Source organism: Lycium barbarum, chromosome 10, assembly GCF_019175385.1.
Source record: "Lycium barbarum isolate Lr01 chromosome 10, ASM1917538v2, whole genome shotgun sequence".
Classification (NCBI taxonomy): domain Eukaryota; kingdom Viridiplantae; phylum Streptophyta; class Magnoliopsida; order Solanales; family Solanaceae; genus Lycium; species Lycium barbarum.
In genome coordinates this window covers 17,639,324-17,655,602 of record NC_083346.1, presented here as the reverse complement: position 1 = coordinate 17,655,602, position 16,279 = coordinate 17,639,324, and the positions used below count along the sequence as shown (strand labels likewise).

At 35.3% G+C, this 16,279-nt stretch overlaps 1 long non-coding RNA gene across 10 annotated transcripts; it reads left to right on the top strand.

Annotated features, from left to right (window-relative positions):
- The first annotated feature begins 1,407 nt into the window (after positions 1–1,407).
- Positions 1,408–10,944, top strand: LOC132614314 (uncharacterized). 10 transcript variants are annotated; one of them, XR_009572261.1, is made up of 7 exons: positions 1,408–1,889; positions 7,269–7,341; positions 7,532–7,636; positions 8,625–9,884; positions 10,020–10,190; positions 10,285–10,329; positions 10,409–10,944. It is a non-coding gene; the product is annotated as an uncharacterized LOC132614314 (long non-coding RNA). The 10 variants fall into 10 exon arrangements; XR_009572257.1 differs by having other exon boundaries at positions 1,409–1,889; positions 7,241–7,341; XR_009572262.1 differs by lacking the exon at positions 1,408–1,889 and adding an exon at positions 6,183–6,431 and having other exon boundaries at positions 7,241–7,341.
- Positions 10,945–16,279: the final 5,335 nt, after the last annotated feature.

Below are 16,279 nucleotides of genomic sequence, written 5' to 3'. Positions count from 1 at the left end.
ATAAGTACTTTACACATTGAATCATGATGGTTTAAAAACCATATTTTCATCAATCATTAGATTTCAGAGGGAACCTCATTATGCTGGCTTGAAAAGCCTCGTTTCTCATAAATCATTCGGCTTATATAGCCCATATTCATATCCGGTTTAAGGCCTCATTAATCATCGCCAAAGGCATCATTCTCAAGAATCATCGGCCTACAACCTCATTTGCATTAGCCTCAGCTAAGGCTATCATTTTATTAAATCATTGCAGCTCTTTCATAGGTTTATTTTACATCGCTTTACTTCCGATATTTATTCTTACTGACTATTTTATCTAGTTTAAGTTTCACAGGAGCTTTAGCGCAACGTGGAACTATTTCTTCGGTAGCAAACTGGGGAAATTTGTTGGAAGGATAATCAGACTTCCCGACAAGGGTCAAGGATCTACCTCGAACACTCGTCTCCAACCCCAAATATTCCGCTTGCATACCAACACATTCATATTTCAGAATTCTCGAGTTCGATCATAATACCCAGTGTCATCATAATTCGACACTGGGACAATATTTTGCAAAGATTCGCACCAATCAGGATTTGTTATTCATAGGTGTCGTAGTTATCCCAGAACTACACACGACCTGATTCTCGTGCAACCCGAGATATGTAGGCAACTCGGAGACCGGAGTTCGGCCACAATTCTCTCAAATTTTCTTTACCCTTAGTCTCCCAAAATTCTTTTAGTCGGGACAAAATAGGCTATTAAGTCAACGTCTTTGCCCGAATTTTTTTTATCATTACCGGTCAAAGAGGGACAAGTTGTTGACACCCAATTTTGTCCCGTCTTTCTTCCAAATATTTATTTTTGATAGATTAAGAATAGTTGTTTACACTTTACCACAATTTTAATCAGTTTTCTATTAATACCGTCGCTTTTCTCATTATTATTATTATTATTATTATTATTATTATTATTATTATTATTATTATTATTATTACCTTTATTATGTTCACTTTTAACATTTTTATTTACCGTGTTATGCACACACGCATCGCATTTTACTTTATGCAACTAAACAAAGCATTTACTTACTGTTAACCTTTTAAAATATTATCGCACGACTATTACAACATCATACAACTTTATTTAGTGATAAATATATTTTATAGTAAATAATATTTTGGCACACGTTAATATGTAATTAATTGAAGAAGGTCTTTTATTTAATTTAGAGGCCCAAAGCAGTATAAGAAGAAGAAAAATTTCTAGCCCAAGAAGGCCTCACATCAACCCCAAATTCGAGCCCAATCAGCTGCTTTCGGACCAGTCCATAAAATCAGCCCACTATTCATTATCAACCCAGCCCACACCCGTTACAGTGACCCGACCCGTTTGTTAAACAAAATATGAAATCACTAAGGTTACAAATCATTTCTTCAGCCGCCTCCCTTCCCCTTCTCTCTCTCTCCCCTCCATTTTGAGCTAAACTCCCCTTTCTCTTTAGCCATGGACAGAGACTATCCTTCCATTTCTGTGTAAGTCTGCACTACTCCGAACCTTTCCATTCCTTTGGTGAATATAGACACATAAAATCTTCAAAGATCAGAGGAAATCGGCCCATTTTTTAGCAAAGCCTGAACCATCACATGAAGGTCTGCAATGTTCGATTTCGGAGGCTGAGGATTCGATTTCAAATTTCGATTCCAATTCCCGCCCAAAAATGTTAGGCTAAAACCCTAGCTTATCACTATAAATAGAAGCTTTGCTGCTCATGAAAAGGAGATTTTTTTTTTGGTCGGAAAAACACTCTTAGAAAAACCACTCTTGAAAGTCCTTCCGAGTTTGGGTTCGTCGCGTTCGAGCATAGATCTAAACCCCGCACCCCTGTTCGCTGCACCCAAAAAAGGTCAGTGCAATCCCTTTCTTCCTCTCTTTTTAGTTCGCTTTGATTTTGATGTGTATTTAGATTCTTTGTTTGTGTGTCTAAAGTACTTTTAGTTTCGATTTGGTTCTGTGTTAAAATTTGTATACCCGATGTCTTGAAATAGGAAGTTGCATTTGTCTTTTGATAATGGTTGGTGCTTATTTAGTATACTCAGTGTTTCATTCGAAAATATGGCTTAAAATCTCTGTTTCACTGTTCATATAAAAGCATGAGAAATTTCTTTTTCTTTCCAGTTAAAAAATGCTCTTCTGTATGTATTCAGTTGCTGTCCACATTAGGATATACATTAGTACTTTTTTACTTGTCTAAAGAATATATATAACTTGTGGAAAATATGTTTGTATGTTTCATGTTGTTAACATTTTTATGAGAAAACTACAACACCAGTAATGTGTAATGTAGATTATTCTGCTGAATCTGTTTGAGCATAATAAGAAGAGACCATGTTCTTTAGGACTCTCAAATAATGTATTATTCAAACCAAAATATGATATCCCTTTTCTGTTCTCAGCCTTGTAAATGAACTTAGGATATTTATATGAAAGCTTCAAATGTACCTTCAAGTTTTTTTTAAACAGATTTTTATCATATGATCGTTTAACAAAGAGTATAAATTTTCTCTGATTAGTGATAAGCGCGACTGACGTATGGTGTGTGATTTTTCTATTTCTATTTTATTGATCCATGTACATTCCTCTGTTGCCATTTTAGAATTCAGATGTCATGCACTAATACTCCTTTAACTGCATTAATATAGTCTCGTCACTTCACTGTAATGTAGATGGTACTTTCATTAATTTACAATCAGTTAGGAATGAGATTGGGACATAAAATGGTTTTTTTTTTCTACTGAACATTATATTATTCCCTCATGGATCTCTTTTATCTAGCCTTTCTATCTAGAAATCTGTTGCCAATATATTTTGCATAAGTTATCTTGCTAATCTTCACCTTTTTCTTTTCTTCACATGTAATGCACTCGGAGTAACAAAGAGTCTCGTTTTGAGACTCGATATGGCTGTTGCTAGACCCAAGACCTGCATTTACATCCTATTGCATCTTGTCTCGCCCTCTATGCCTCAGAGCAGAAAAAGAAAACAGGAAGAAGAGCGTGACGACGCTCCTATCTCTCATTAGCCATTGCCTTCGCTCTCTCCTAGCTTTCTCTTTGTCTTTTTGCAATCTTGCTGTTTGTTAGTAATTTGCTGAATTTTACTTTGATTCTGTTAGAAGGATTAAGCTTAGAATGGCATAGACCTTAGAAAGGGTAGTTCATAAAAGGAAAACCAGTAGATAACTTTAAAGTCTATGACTATTTGGACTAAAATTTAGAAGAAAATCTATGACTATTTGGCCTAAAATTTAAAGTCATCTTTTGTCTTTTGCTTCAAAATAAATTCTTTAAAAGCTAACGTCCATGTGATTTTTAAAATATTTTTTTATAAAGGTATAATTTTTTTTTTGTCATGTTAGGTAAATATTGCTTCATCACATTATTATATTAGTATTGAAATTTTCCTTCTCTTTTAGATCTAATGAAGTATTCAAAATGCTATATTTTCTTATCAAGTTTTATCGTATAATTAACCTAAGTTTGGCCGGATAACCGTAGTTACGGATCCTAGAGAATGCCTAACCCCTTCCCTTTAGGATAATTAGAACCCTTACCTAGAATTAAAGTTAAGCAGACCATTAACGGGGTTTAGTTAGCTTTACCTTAGTTAATTATTAGGTGCCCTAATTCACCTTAAAATCAATTAGGTGGCGACTCCTTACAATAAGCAATTTAGGAATCTCCAATATGTTGTACTCCGATTTGACCCGTTTAAAATGGGGTATAACACCTACCAAGCTCCACTAACTCCTTACCCTGTCTACAACGCCCAAGCAAACTACTACCAACCCCGAGCACCTCCCTATCAAAACCCACGTCCATATCAATTTGTTCAAGCTCCAACTTACCAAAATCGACCACATGCTACACCCAAAACCCGTCCAAACCCCGACATAAAAAATACCTGTAATTACACTCGGTTCGCTGAACCCTTGGCTCAATTATTTGAAAGACTAAAAGCAGCAGCCGTGATACAACCGATTGAAGGGAAAATTCCCGATCCTATTCCAAGATGGTTTGATGGTTCCAAGCGTTGCGCATACCATTCTGGAGTTGCCGGGCACGACACTGAGGATTGCTTTGGTCTCAAAAACAAAATCGAAGCCTTGATTAAAGAAGGAGCGATCCAGCTCACTAGAGCTCGACCCAATGTGGATAACAACCCTTTACCTACTCACGAAAATGCTAACGTGAACATGATAACTGTTGAGGAGGATGGGGATTTGAAAGGAACCATTATGCCAATCGAAAATTTGGAAAAGGGTATGTCATCAACCTTTGTTGCTCCCGTGGGAACAGTCCAAAGACAAGCATCAATGAAGATTGCTGCTACAACTACTCACAACACCGAGACACCGACCATCTGGGGAGCCGAACCAGGAGAAACTTTGAAGAATTGGACTTGCACTCCGTCCCTGGTTTGCCGGGAGTCTTGGTAGATTGAACATGTAGTGAACTTTTTGAGATAGCACGATTTTAAAATTGAGGCTTAATCGTGCCCCAAAACTTTTGTTGTTTTGCCTAATCTTTTGGAAGCTTAAATTGCAAAATCTATGAATACATTTCTGATTTTCCTTAACTTTCTATTATTTGTTATTTTCTATTTTATTTAATATATAAATTATCAAATCTGTCAATTTTATGATTGTGACACGAATGAATAAAATTTATGTGCTGAACACGATTATGAAGAACAGGAAGACAACATCTCGAGAGAATAACAAAGAAATTAGAGGACGAGACAAGCTTCTACTCGAAAGAAAGTGAAATAACCAATAGATAATGACATAAGCATGAAGGCTATCAATTCAAGAAAAATAAAAATAAAAGGACAACATTAGATTAGATTTCCTAGTTTGCAATCTATCCTAGAGTTCAAAGGGTGAGCCTACTGATGATCCATGCAGCTCAAGACTCTATCTCTTTTATTGTCCCATTTCTATTTCGAGACAATATGTCTTCAGATGATGTATTGACTATTCAGACTTCTAGTAGTATTTAGTAGCTCTTGTATTGATCAGACCACGATTTGGGATTTGCTTATCTTTCGCACTTGGTATTTCTATATTATGTCAGACTTATAGTATTATTCTTGGGTTTTCATTCTTTTATTCATGATTTACTTCTGATGATTGGATGCATAAGGAACGGGTTCGCCTACTCAGGAGGAAATAGTTGGTGCCCGTATGTTCCCCGAGTTGGGTCGTGACAATACATGCAGTTCGATCTCCATTTTCTTTCAACTTTTGGCTTTTGTAAACAAAAGTTCACGGAAGACTCTCTTGTCTTCTCTTCCTATCTTGTGAAGTCCTTCAAGACTCACACCTTTTGGATGGGTTGTCTTCTCTTCACAAACCTGAAGAATTCACTATTCCTTTGCAAATAGCTGGCCTCTCAACAGGTCATCAAACCTGGAGATACACCTTCAATGGAGATAGCCAAACTTTCACCTTTACACCTTCTAGGATCGAACCAATACTCTGATACCACTTGTTGGAAATCTAAGGCGGGCCTTTGATAATATCATAAGGCACAAAGATGATGGAAGAGGTAGATAAACATTATGCTCACTTCATATAACTCCATAATAACATTACAAAAAAGGTTTATATAGGTGCTAAAGGATAATTCTAAACTCATACTAGTAAATGCGTTCACACTCTCACTATGAACTTAGCCTTCATGAAAATACAATAATGTACCTAGATATTATAAAAGATAATGAACTTAGATAACATAAATCCATACACTGACCTAGGTATCTTAAAAGTCATGGTTAACACCAACATGCATCTAGTCACTACTAAAAAAATAGCTTTTACCGACCTCAAAAAACCGACCTCAGTTGAGGTCGGTAAAGTCGTAATACGTATTTTTTAATTTTTTAAAAAATAAACCGACCTCATGAGGTCGGTAATATTGTACCAAAATTTGAAAAAATAATATACCGACCTCAGTAGGTCGGGAATTTATTTGATGATAAATGTAAAATATTTTATTTTTTATTTAAAATAATACCGACCTCGTGAGGTCGGTATATTTAATAATTTTATTTTTTATTTAAAATAATACCGACCTCGTGAGGTCGGTATTCTTTTAAATTAAAAATATATTTAATTTAAAAGAATACCGACCTCACGAGGTCGGTATTATTTTAAATAAAAAATAAAATATTTTACTTATACCGACCTCATGAGGTCGGTATAATCTGTCAAATAAAGACCCATTATACCCGTTCCTGTACTCGTTCCCATTTCTGCCTCTCTCTTCTCACTTCTCTCTCCCCCTCTCTGTCTAACCCTAGAAACTCCGGCGACGTCACCGCCGATCCTGCCGGTCATGACACGCCGCCACCGTCCCTACCCACGCCCACGTCGTCCATATTTTAGGTAAGCCCTAACTTATCCTTTGGTAAAGGTGAATACTTTGGTCTCCCAAGCTTTAGAAATTGGAACTATTGTCTGTTGGATTTAAGTTAGAATAATCCTCGTTTGACAGTTTAATTTTACGATTTATATGGCTGAAATGTTGATATGGGAACTGTATATATATGGCTGAAGTATTTCTTGTTGATTCTCTAAAATTTTCCCTTTATTTTAATTTGGTATATTTGTGTTGATTTGCCCTTAATGATTATTCTTGTTTGTGAGATATTGGGTAATTTTTAGTTTGTTGAGTTTGGCAAAGGGAAATTCTTTGGGTTGTCAAATTTCTTGTTGATTCTCCAAATTGTTGTCTTTGTTTTAATTTGGTATTTGGTGCTGATTTTTGCTTGATGATTATGTTTGGTGTGAGATACTGGGTAATTTTTAGTTTGTTGAGTTTGCTAAAGGTGAATTATTTGGTCTCCTTGCTTGAGAGGCTTTAGTTTTAGAAATTGGACAATCCGTCTGTTGGATTTTAAGGTAGATTTCTTTTGACAGTATAATATGACTATGTATATGGCTGAAATATTGATATGGGAACTGTATCCATGTTAAATGAAGTTTGCAACTTTAGTATCTGGCTTCCAGAAATTTTTATTTTTGCATGGTTTGCTCGAAGTTCTGATAGTTAAGTTAAAGAAAGAAGATCATCATGAAGTATTTTGCTACATATGGTTTTTATAGAATAATGTTTTTGGACTCATAACTCGGATGTATGTACATACTCTGCTTCTTGTCTTGAGGGCAACTAATGGTGTGATATTTATTTTCAGGGAATTAGCTTATTTCTATTCTTTACAGGATGCATTTGTTGCTGAGCAGCTGTTTCAAGGCTCTGAAAATTCTTCATAACTGGGACTGATTCTTGTTTCCTGTAAGTTCTTCTGTGTTTCCCCCCTCTTTTTAGCTTTTCAAATTGGATGTTTTGAATGAAGATTGTTCAATATGGCCCACGGTAGTGTTGATTGACTTGCCATGTGCCCTACTGTTGGAATTTCACTTTCTGCCCTTTAATATGCCTATACCTTAGCTTTGACTTCTACTTGTTTCTTTGGTTATTTAAGGAAGTTGGCACAGCGGTGATCTCTTTATATAGCCTTTATTTCAGTACTGGGGATAGAATTAACTTGTTACTGGATCCTTCAACAGAAAGCATCTTGTTGGAAGAGGTAAACTGTTTTTTTTTTTTTTGGGTTAAAGAGCAGCTTGCTTTATGTATCTTGATTAATCTCAATATTCATTAAAGGAATATCTTTGCTTACTGTTGTGGGGGTAACCTCAGGGTGACCTCATTGATGTAAAACTTACTCCAAACAAGTTGTGGATATATATAGCTTGTACCTCATAAGATTTATTATCAAAATACCAATGGGAGCTAGTGCCTAAACACCTAATTTGTGTGAAGTCATTCAGAATACGAGAGTCAAAATAGAGTACTTTTGCTTATTTTGTTTGTGTTTGGAGACTAGCTTTAGTCTGATTCATTTGTTTCAATATACACTGTTTTTTATTTGGTCCAATTTTGATTTATTTGCTTATACTAAATCACCTGTAGTGTATTTTCCAGAGGGCGACTTAAAGAAGCCTATGTGGTGTTTGATAAAATGTCAGAACAGAGATACCGTCAAAAAAATTAATAGTACCTTTGAGTCAAATTAATAATTACAAGTATTTCTCTATTTCAATTATATATCACTTTGAACATTAGTAGTTTGACCAGTTTTAGTACCTTTTTTATGAGTTAGATTAGAGTCGTTTCACATGTTATCATTGCAGTGTTTTCTAGGAATAGATATATAGTAGGAACTAAGGAGTAGTATGACTTGGAAGACAAATTAAGATAGAGTGAACTTTTGGAAAATTTTGGTTGGGAAAATGGAGATAATGTAAAGGAATATAGGGAACTTATCCAAGCTTGAAGGTGCAGATAATTTATTTATTTTGTGGTGTATTATCTTCCATTCTTCACAAAATCTGTTGAAGTATATCTGAAAATTAAAATATCCAGGAAACTAATTACAAGATAATTACTCAGTGATCAATTATGAATTTTAGCCTTATCTCTGTTTACTTCTTTTGTGCTATGGGGTTCTAAAGATTGATTCTTGATTGAAGCGCTTATTTTTTGTATTTGACGTTTGTTAATTTGATATATAGTTGTGTTAAGAAAGGGGAAGTTGAGTTTAGGGGAAGTTGAATGCATGTGGACTTTAAAGTCAAAGGTATGTCTTTTTTAAGATTGTTATGCACATTGAGAAGGGAAATAATGAGTAAAGTTGCCATGTTTATTGGTCTTTCTTCTTATATAAGGATCTGAATATTTGGTTGACTTTTGTTCTTTCATGTTTCAGTATTGGATTTATATGTGTGCGCCCAATAGTTTTCTTCTTCTTTTTTGTTTTGTTGTTTCATTTTGCTATTGATTTCTAAACCTTTTATAGAAAATATATCTATGCATGTGGACTTTAAAGTCAAAGGTATGTCTTTTTAAGATTGTTATGCATATTGATAAGGGAAATAATGGGTAAAGTTGCTATGGTGTTCTGTATATTTTTTGTTTATGGGGTAATAGGAAAATGGTTTTTTCCTTTTAATATTTGCAGAGTGGTGTTGTTGATGCAATAAAGATCTGAATTTTTGGTTGACTTTTTCTTGATCTTTTGTTCTTTCATGTTTTAGTATTGGATTTATTTATGTGTATGCCCAGTAGTTTTCGTCTTGTTACAGTTTCATCTTGCTATTGATATCTAAATTTCCCTTTTTGGGTAAGGTGTATATGCTTGTTTGCTACTTTGGTTTAGATAAGGAATGTTCTACATAGTGAAAATCTTGAATGCATGTGGACTTAAAGTCAAAGGTATGTCTTTTTAAGATTGTTATGCATAATACAAAGGGAAATAATGAGTAAAGTTGCAAACTTTATTGGTTTTCTGTATATTTCTGTTTATGGGTTGTGATAGGAAGCTGGGTTTTTTCTTCTAATATCCATGGAAGTTCTGTTGATAATAGCAACATTTGCAAAGTGGTGTTACTGATGCAATAAAGATCTGAATATTTGGTTAACTTTTTCCTGATCTTTTGTTCTTTCATGTTTCAGTATTGGATTTGTTTATGTGTATGCCAAGTAATTTTCTTCTTCTTATAGTTTCATTTTGCTTTTGATTTCTACATTTTCCTTGTTGGGTTTTGTGTATATACTGGTTTGGTTAGATAATTGTGAAAATATGTACATCACTTGATTTGGAGGAGGTTCAGATTATACCGATTTTCATGGGAATACTTTTATATAACAGTGCCTGAAATGGTTAACCCGTGGTTCTCTTCAGGTACTGCATTACTGAAAGAGTAAATCTTCCTTTCCGTGTATTACCAACTATCAAAGAATTAGGCCGTACACGTACGGAAGTGAATGTTAAGGTTTGATATGGAATGAATTTTGATTTGAAACATCAATCTTTGTTTATATGATTTACTATTGCTAACTTTGACTATTTTAATCTTAATCATGTAATGTACATTCTTTTGCATTAAAGCTAGCTTCTTCAAAAACAGATCTTCAATATGGACAACTTGGTGCAAGATAAGATTTCCGGGACAAACTGAGTGCTGATGTTGAGCTAATGATTCCATCCCTCCTGAGAGACCTGATAGCTGTGTTCGCTTAAGTTGACGATTTTCTTTATCCCTTGTATGGATCTTTTGGAGGGCTTTCTGTGGGGTGGGGTAAATTAATTTCGACAATGGCATTCTTTCCTTGTTATGCAGTGGTTTATTCTATTGGCGCTAGAGTTCAGGATGAATTTTTTGTGCTTTGCAGGTTCCCATGTTTACAACATCTGGTTTTCGTTTTCGGTTTCTTAAGGTATGTTTGCCAAACTTACAATTCAATAGTGGTCTCGTTTTGGTATGATATCTGCTTCATGTAAGTCAATTCTGTGCAGGTGTGGGAGAAGAGTGGCTACAACACAGTTGAGTAGGTTCGTTATATCACTAAAGCTGCTTCGTACGAGATAAGGTGCTAAGATGAAAGAACTACTTGAGTTGAGGTTGTCTTCGATTGATAGCCGGTGTAAAAATTAATCTTTTTGAGGGATGGAATCATACCAACACTTATGCACCGGATCCTGTCAGAACTTTAAATGTGCGTGGGCGAGAATAGTACTAGGATGGGTGACCCGCGGAGAGTTCTCATGTTTCATCTGTTACTGACCCAACTAGTTTGGAATTGAGGCGGAGCTTGATTATCTTCTTCTTCTTTTTTTTTCTTTTTTTTTTTGTGGTGTTGTTGTTGTAATTGATTTGTGAGAACTGACAGAAGAGACCTTTGGTTAATACTTTTCTAGTCCTTTTACTTATTGTTGTTGGTTTGTTTGATATATTTTCCCACACAAATTATTGTATCTTTGTCTTGCTGGTTCCTGGAAATGAATTAGAAGCTATTTAACCTTCTATTAATTGAAATGTTTTCTTTTGGTTCTATCATATGTGGATTAATGACATAGAGTTTGGAAAAGTTTGAAAAAAAAGTAGACTAAATCGTGTAACACTTCCTTTTTTAATTGTTGAAGTTGTTTAATATTTTATGTATTTGTATTAGTTTGGTGAATTGTTGGCAGCTATTTGAGTTGGTTTTAGTTGAGTATAAAATTGTTTTCATCTTGACAGGTGGGCAGTTGCAAAAGTAGCTAGATCCTATCAATTTTTTTACAGAATACCGACCTCATGAGGTCGGTCTCCTGCAAAATATTTCCAGAAATTGTAAATTACCGACCTCATGAGGTCGGTTTCCTGCAAAATATTCCTAGAAACTGAAAATTACCGACCTCATGAGGTCGGTTTTTTGCAAAATATTCTCAGAAACTGCAAATTACCGACCTCATGAGGTCGGTAATGATTTTGTAAAAAAAAAAAATATATTACTATACCGACCTCATGAGGTCGGTAAATTAAAAAACTTTTATCTAGCTTAAAAATTTTACCAACCTCATGAGGTCGGTAAAATTTCCGACCCACTGTTTGCCGACCTAAGCTTGAGGTCGGTTTTGAGGTCGGTTTTTCGAGAAAACCGACCTCATGAGGTCGGTAATAGCCATTTTTTTGAGGTTGGGAAATCCTCTTTTTTAGTACTTATATATATTTTTATTTTAAATGAAACACTTTCTTTCAATCGTTTTCACTACTATTCATCTACTGAGGCTTGAACGGAGATCACAAGATCCGAACAAACAAGACGAATGGAGCGCCGACAACGTCAAGCTTCGAGTCAACACGAATCGACTTCCCCCTCCCAAACTAAGAATTTTTCTTTGAGTGCAGGAACTTAAAACCGCGTGACCAACAGTCAAGTCTATCAATCATGGCCGAAAAGCACCATTAGGCTCATTATGACCTCTCCTTAAAAGACAAACGGCTTTATTTCGAACTTTATTTTTATCACAATAACTTTATGAGTTATTAACAAATATACCTGTTTTGTAGGTTGTCATGATTGAAGGCGAATTAAATCAGGATTACGTGTCATTGAGTTGGCTTGTCATGATACCATCAGCATCATCAGCCAAATGGCTACGCTATCACTTTACTCCATACTTTATCATTTAATTTACCCACTTTAACGACTTTACCCTGAACTTTACAGGAATTATCATTAAGTCTCTGAAGACAACCGGGGGCATCATTCGGCTATACAGCCTCATATGCATAAGCCAGACGGCTACACTATTACTTTACTCTCTACTTTATCATTCACTTTACCAACTTTAACGACTTTACCCTGAACTTTACAGGAATTATCATTAAGTCTCCGAAGACAACCGGAGACATCATTCACTTTACCTACTTTAACGAATTTACCCCGGACTTTGCGGGAATCTTCATCAAGTCTCTGAAGACAAACAGAGATATCATATGGCTATACAGCCTCATTTTCATAAGCCAAACGACTATACACTTACTTTACCCCCTACTTTATCAATTACTTTATCATTTACTTTGCCTACTTTAATGACTTTACCTTAAATTCCACAGACATCATTTATCATCGAGTCCCGGGAGACAGCCAGAGACCTTATTATTATCATTAAAGTCTCCAAATACAACTGGAGATATTATTACATCTTCGGCATAAACATCACGCATTCATTCAAGTCCCTGAAGACAACCAGAGACAACATTGGGCCACACTGCCTCATTATAAGCCACGCGGCTTCATTCTTACACTCATATTTACACTCCTTATAAGTTTTACATTTTCAAATTTATCCCAGACTTTATTAATGATTCTGACATGAATTTCAGTTTTGACAGAAAATACAATCTACAGAGGCACAACGCAATGTGGAACTTTATCTTATGCAGTGAACTGGAGCAAAATGTGCTAAAGAGGAATATCAAACTCACAAGCAAAGGTCAAGGATCTACTCTCAAACTCAACTCCACCTACGTCCACAAACACATGATACGTGGGTTATCCAAAATTTTCTTTCATATCCACCGCTAAAACTCTACTCAATCAACTCTTTTCACAATCTTATATCCCTTTCTATATCCGGTCTCAACATAATTCAACGCTGGGGCAAAAAGCGTAGCGTCAGTATCGACCCGCTTCTTTCAAACTTCATACAGTTTGATTCTCACGAAACCCGTGACATATAGGCAACTCGAAACTGGGGTTCGGCCATAATTTTCCAACATTCCTTCCATCCCATAATGTTTTCCAACCATAATTCCTTCCACGGTATAATATTTTCCACCAATTCTCCTAACCCATATTTTCTCAAGTTCTTCCAAGTCATATTTGTTGGTCGGAACAAAATTGGCTACTGCGTCAACTTCTTCGCCCGAAAACTCTTACATCGTCTCCGGTCGAAGAGGGGCATCTGTTGACACCCAATTCCATCCCTCCTTTATTCCTATTTATTCCCTTGGGTTTCCAAATTTATTAACGAGCTAAATACTTTATTTTTCGTCACTATTTTAACGCTACTACTATTAATACTATTATTCTTTTTATTGTCATCTTGACTATTTTATTATCAACGACAATAGTATTATTTTATCACCATTTTAATAGATTGTGGTTATTTTATATCAAGATTCGACTTGTTAAATTAATTATAAATCCATATTTTATTAGTATCTACATACATGGAGGGGTTATAATATTAGTACTTTATTTTCTACGTATTGATCGTCGATTGCCGTCACATAATAATATGTTGCATTTGCCATTAAATTAGAAACCCAATGAATTTACATGGTAGAGGAATTTCAGCCAAAAAAATGGCCCAAACTTACTCAGCCCACGTTTTAAAATCTCATCAGCCCATACCCTTTAACAACTCACCCGGCCAGCCCATATTCTAACAGATCAGCCCACACCCGCTTCTACCCGACTCGGCCCACTTCTTGTTTAAAGCCAATTCATCACCCTAAAGGAAAAAGCCCCAGCCGACCTTGTCGTCTTCTTCACCCCCTCTGCCCTCTCTCTCTCTCTCTTCGTTTCTCTCGCTCCATTTCCAGCAAAAGACCAGTCCTTTTTAGCCATGAACAGGCTTGTCTACTATATTTTCATACCAAAATTTATCTTTCTTTCTGTTTACCTGCATGTGTTTGTCGATTGAAAGGGAAAGGTCTGCCCGTTTTGCTTCAAGACACACAATAATCTCCAAAATCAGAGAATGGTCGAACCATTTTTGGTAACACCCGAATCAAATCACGTGAAGATTAGCTCAGATTTCAACGGTTCATTTTTGATTCGTTTTCAAAACCCAAGATTCGAATACCGCCCAAATTTTGAACCCTAAAGGCACCCTAAATCATCCTATAAATACTCATTTTCGATCCAACAAAGGGAAGTTCTTTTCAGCTGCTTTGACCCCTCTTAAAATATCGACATTTTTAATCACCATATCTTGGAATAATTATTTGGAGTATTAAATTGTTCACTCTTATCAATTCTTCTATTACTTTGGAGTCGAGGGTAAATCGGAGACTTGAAACCACGTTCACTGCACCCGAAGGAGGTGACTTCCTTTCCTTTTAGTTTATTTGGTATTTTACCTACTTGATGGTTGTGTGTGCCGAATTACTGGTGTATGCATGTTTGAGTTAATTGCTCTTCCTATGCAGTCAGATTAATTGTCTAATTATTAGTTTAGGCATGTTTATGGATGTTTAATTCCTGTTTGACCATACCAAGGTGTTGGTTGTTGGTTTAGTCCTTGTTTGATTTAAGTTAGTATGCTTATGCTGTTTCATGGATAATCTGGTCCTCTTTATGTTGTTTTGAATAATATTAGTATGGTCATGAGTGTCTTGTTCGAATCTAAACTTGGTTATTGTATAAGTTATTCAAGTGTAGTGCATAATATAGTTAAATCTAGTTTTGGTTTTGTTGAGTAGTTCACTCTTTAGATCCGACTGTGGGTTTAGTTTGTTAGTTATATGATTAGCACGTCTATTAGTTAATCTTTGGTCAAGTGTATATCTACTTACAGGATGCTTTAACACTATGCTTAGTCTTTAAATACTGGTTATATAGTTTAAAGAGGATTAAGGTATAGCCTGTAATAGACACTCATGTATGGTTTATGGTCCTGCTCCTTAAATTACATGAATTTATCCACATGTTTGATTAATTTAGTGATAATAGTGAATTAAACTTAGCATATATATGTTAGGTGTGTGTGGGTTTTACATTGTAGAATCTCAGAAATGTGTGAAAGAGCATATTGTTCCTGCTTCTTCCTGGGTATTGTCCATTTAGAAATTGTTAACTATGGGAATGAGTCATTTGAAGAATATTGTGCCAACCTTAGTTTCCTGTTCGTTTGAAACTGCTAGAAATGTTTGGATATTTAAATAACATGCTTGATGATTCACTTAATCTATGTGTGACTCAGAGTTGTTATTTGGTAGCACAAAATCATATCTAACTATATATATATGTATTTGGTTCTCGGTCAGTAGAATTGGCATTTCAAAAAATGATGTTTGCTTCAAAGTATTTAGTTGTCTTTGTATGTCCACATTGTTAAGATTTGATGATAAGCTGCATATAGGTTTGTGTAAGTCTATCTAAACCTAAGGCTATGCCCAGTTGAGATTAAGTGACATATAATATGATCTGTAAACTGACCAGGACCTGTAAATGCTCCCTCTTTAGTGATTTTGTTCAAAACTATAAAGCTGGTACCTTTAACTTGCTGTTGGCCTTAATCCTGCCAAATCTCAGAATAGGTCCAAAGAGTCTAAGCATTTAAAAGCTCAGTTTTAGCCACTTTAAATCTATACAAATGACCTGCTAAGTCTTGTGATGATATTTGAAATTTCTTTATTGATGAAACATGCTAGTCGTGTGCTATTTAGTCATCTCTTAGTAAATTGGATCTGTTTGGTACTTACCCTAGGATATTGTATAAATTAGGTGAATATTTGTACTTGCTCTATGAGACCATTCTTTCTTAATAAAGATGCCTCGGTTTTAAGGATTAGAGAAAGAGTAAACATCTCTCTACTTTGATGGAGTTGGCTATTTAATTCTGAAGCCTATTTTGGACTGGAACTGCTGCTGCATTTCAGCCATTTTCCACCTTACCTACGGTCATGAACTACTGTAGCTTTAGCCACTTTTGTTGTTGTACTTTCGAGCCATGAACCATTACATTTTGAGCCGAATTTCTGCAGTGCTTTGAGCTGAATTTCAGCTTCATTCTGAGCTGAATTGTTATTGTATTTTGAGGTTGTAACACCGCTTCAGATTAACCTTGCTACTGCAAATTTTTAGCAAGTGGCTCTAAAATTTAACTCTA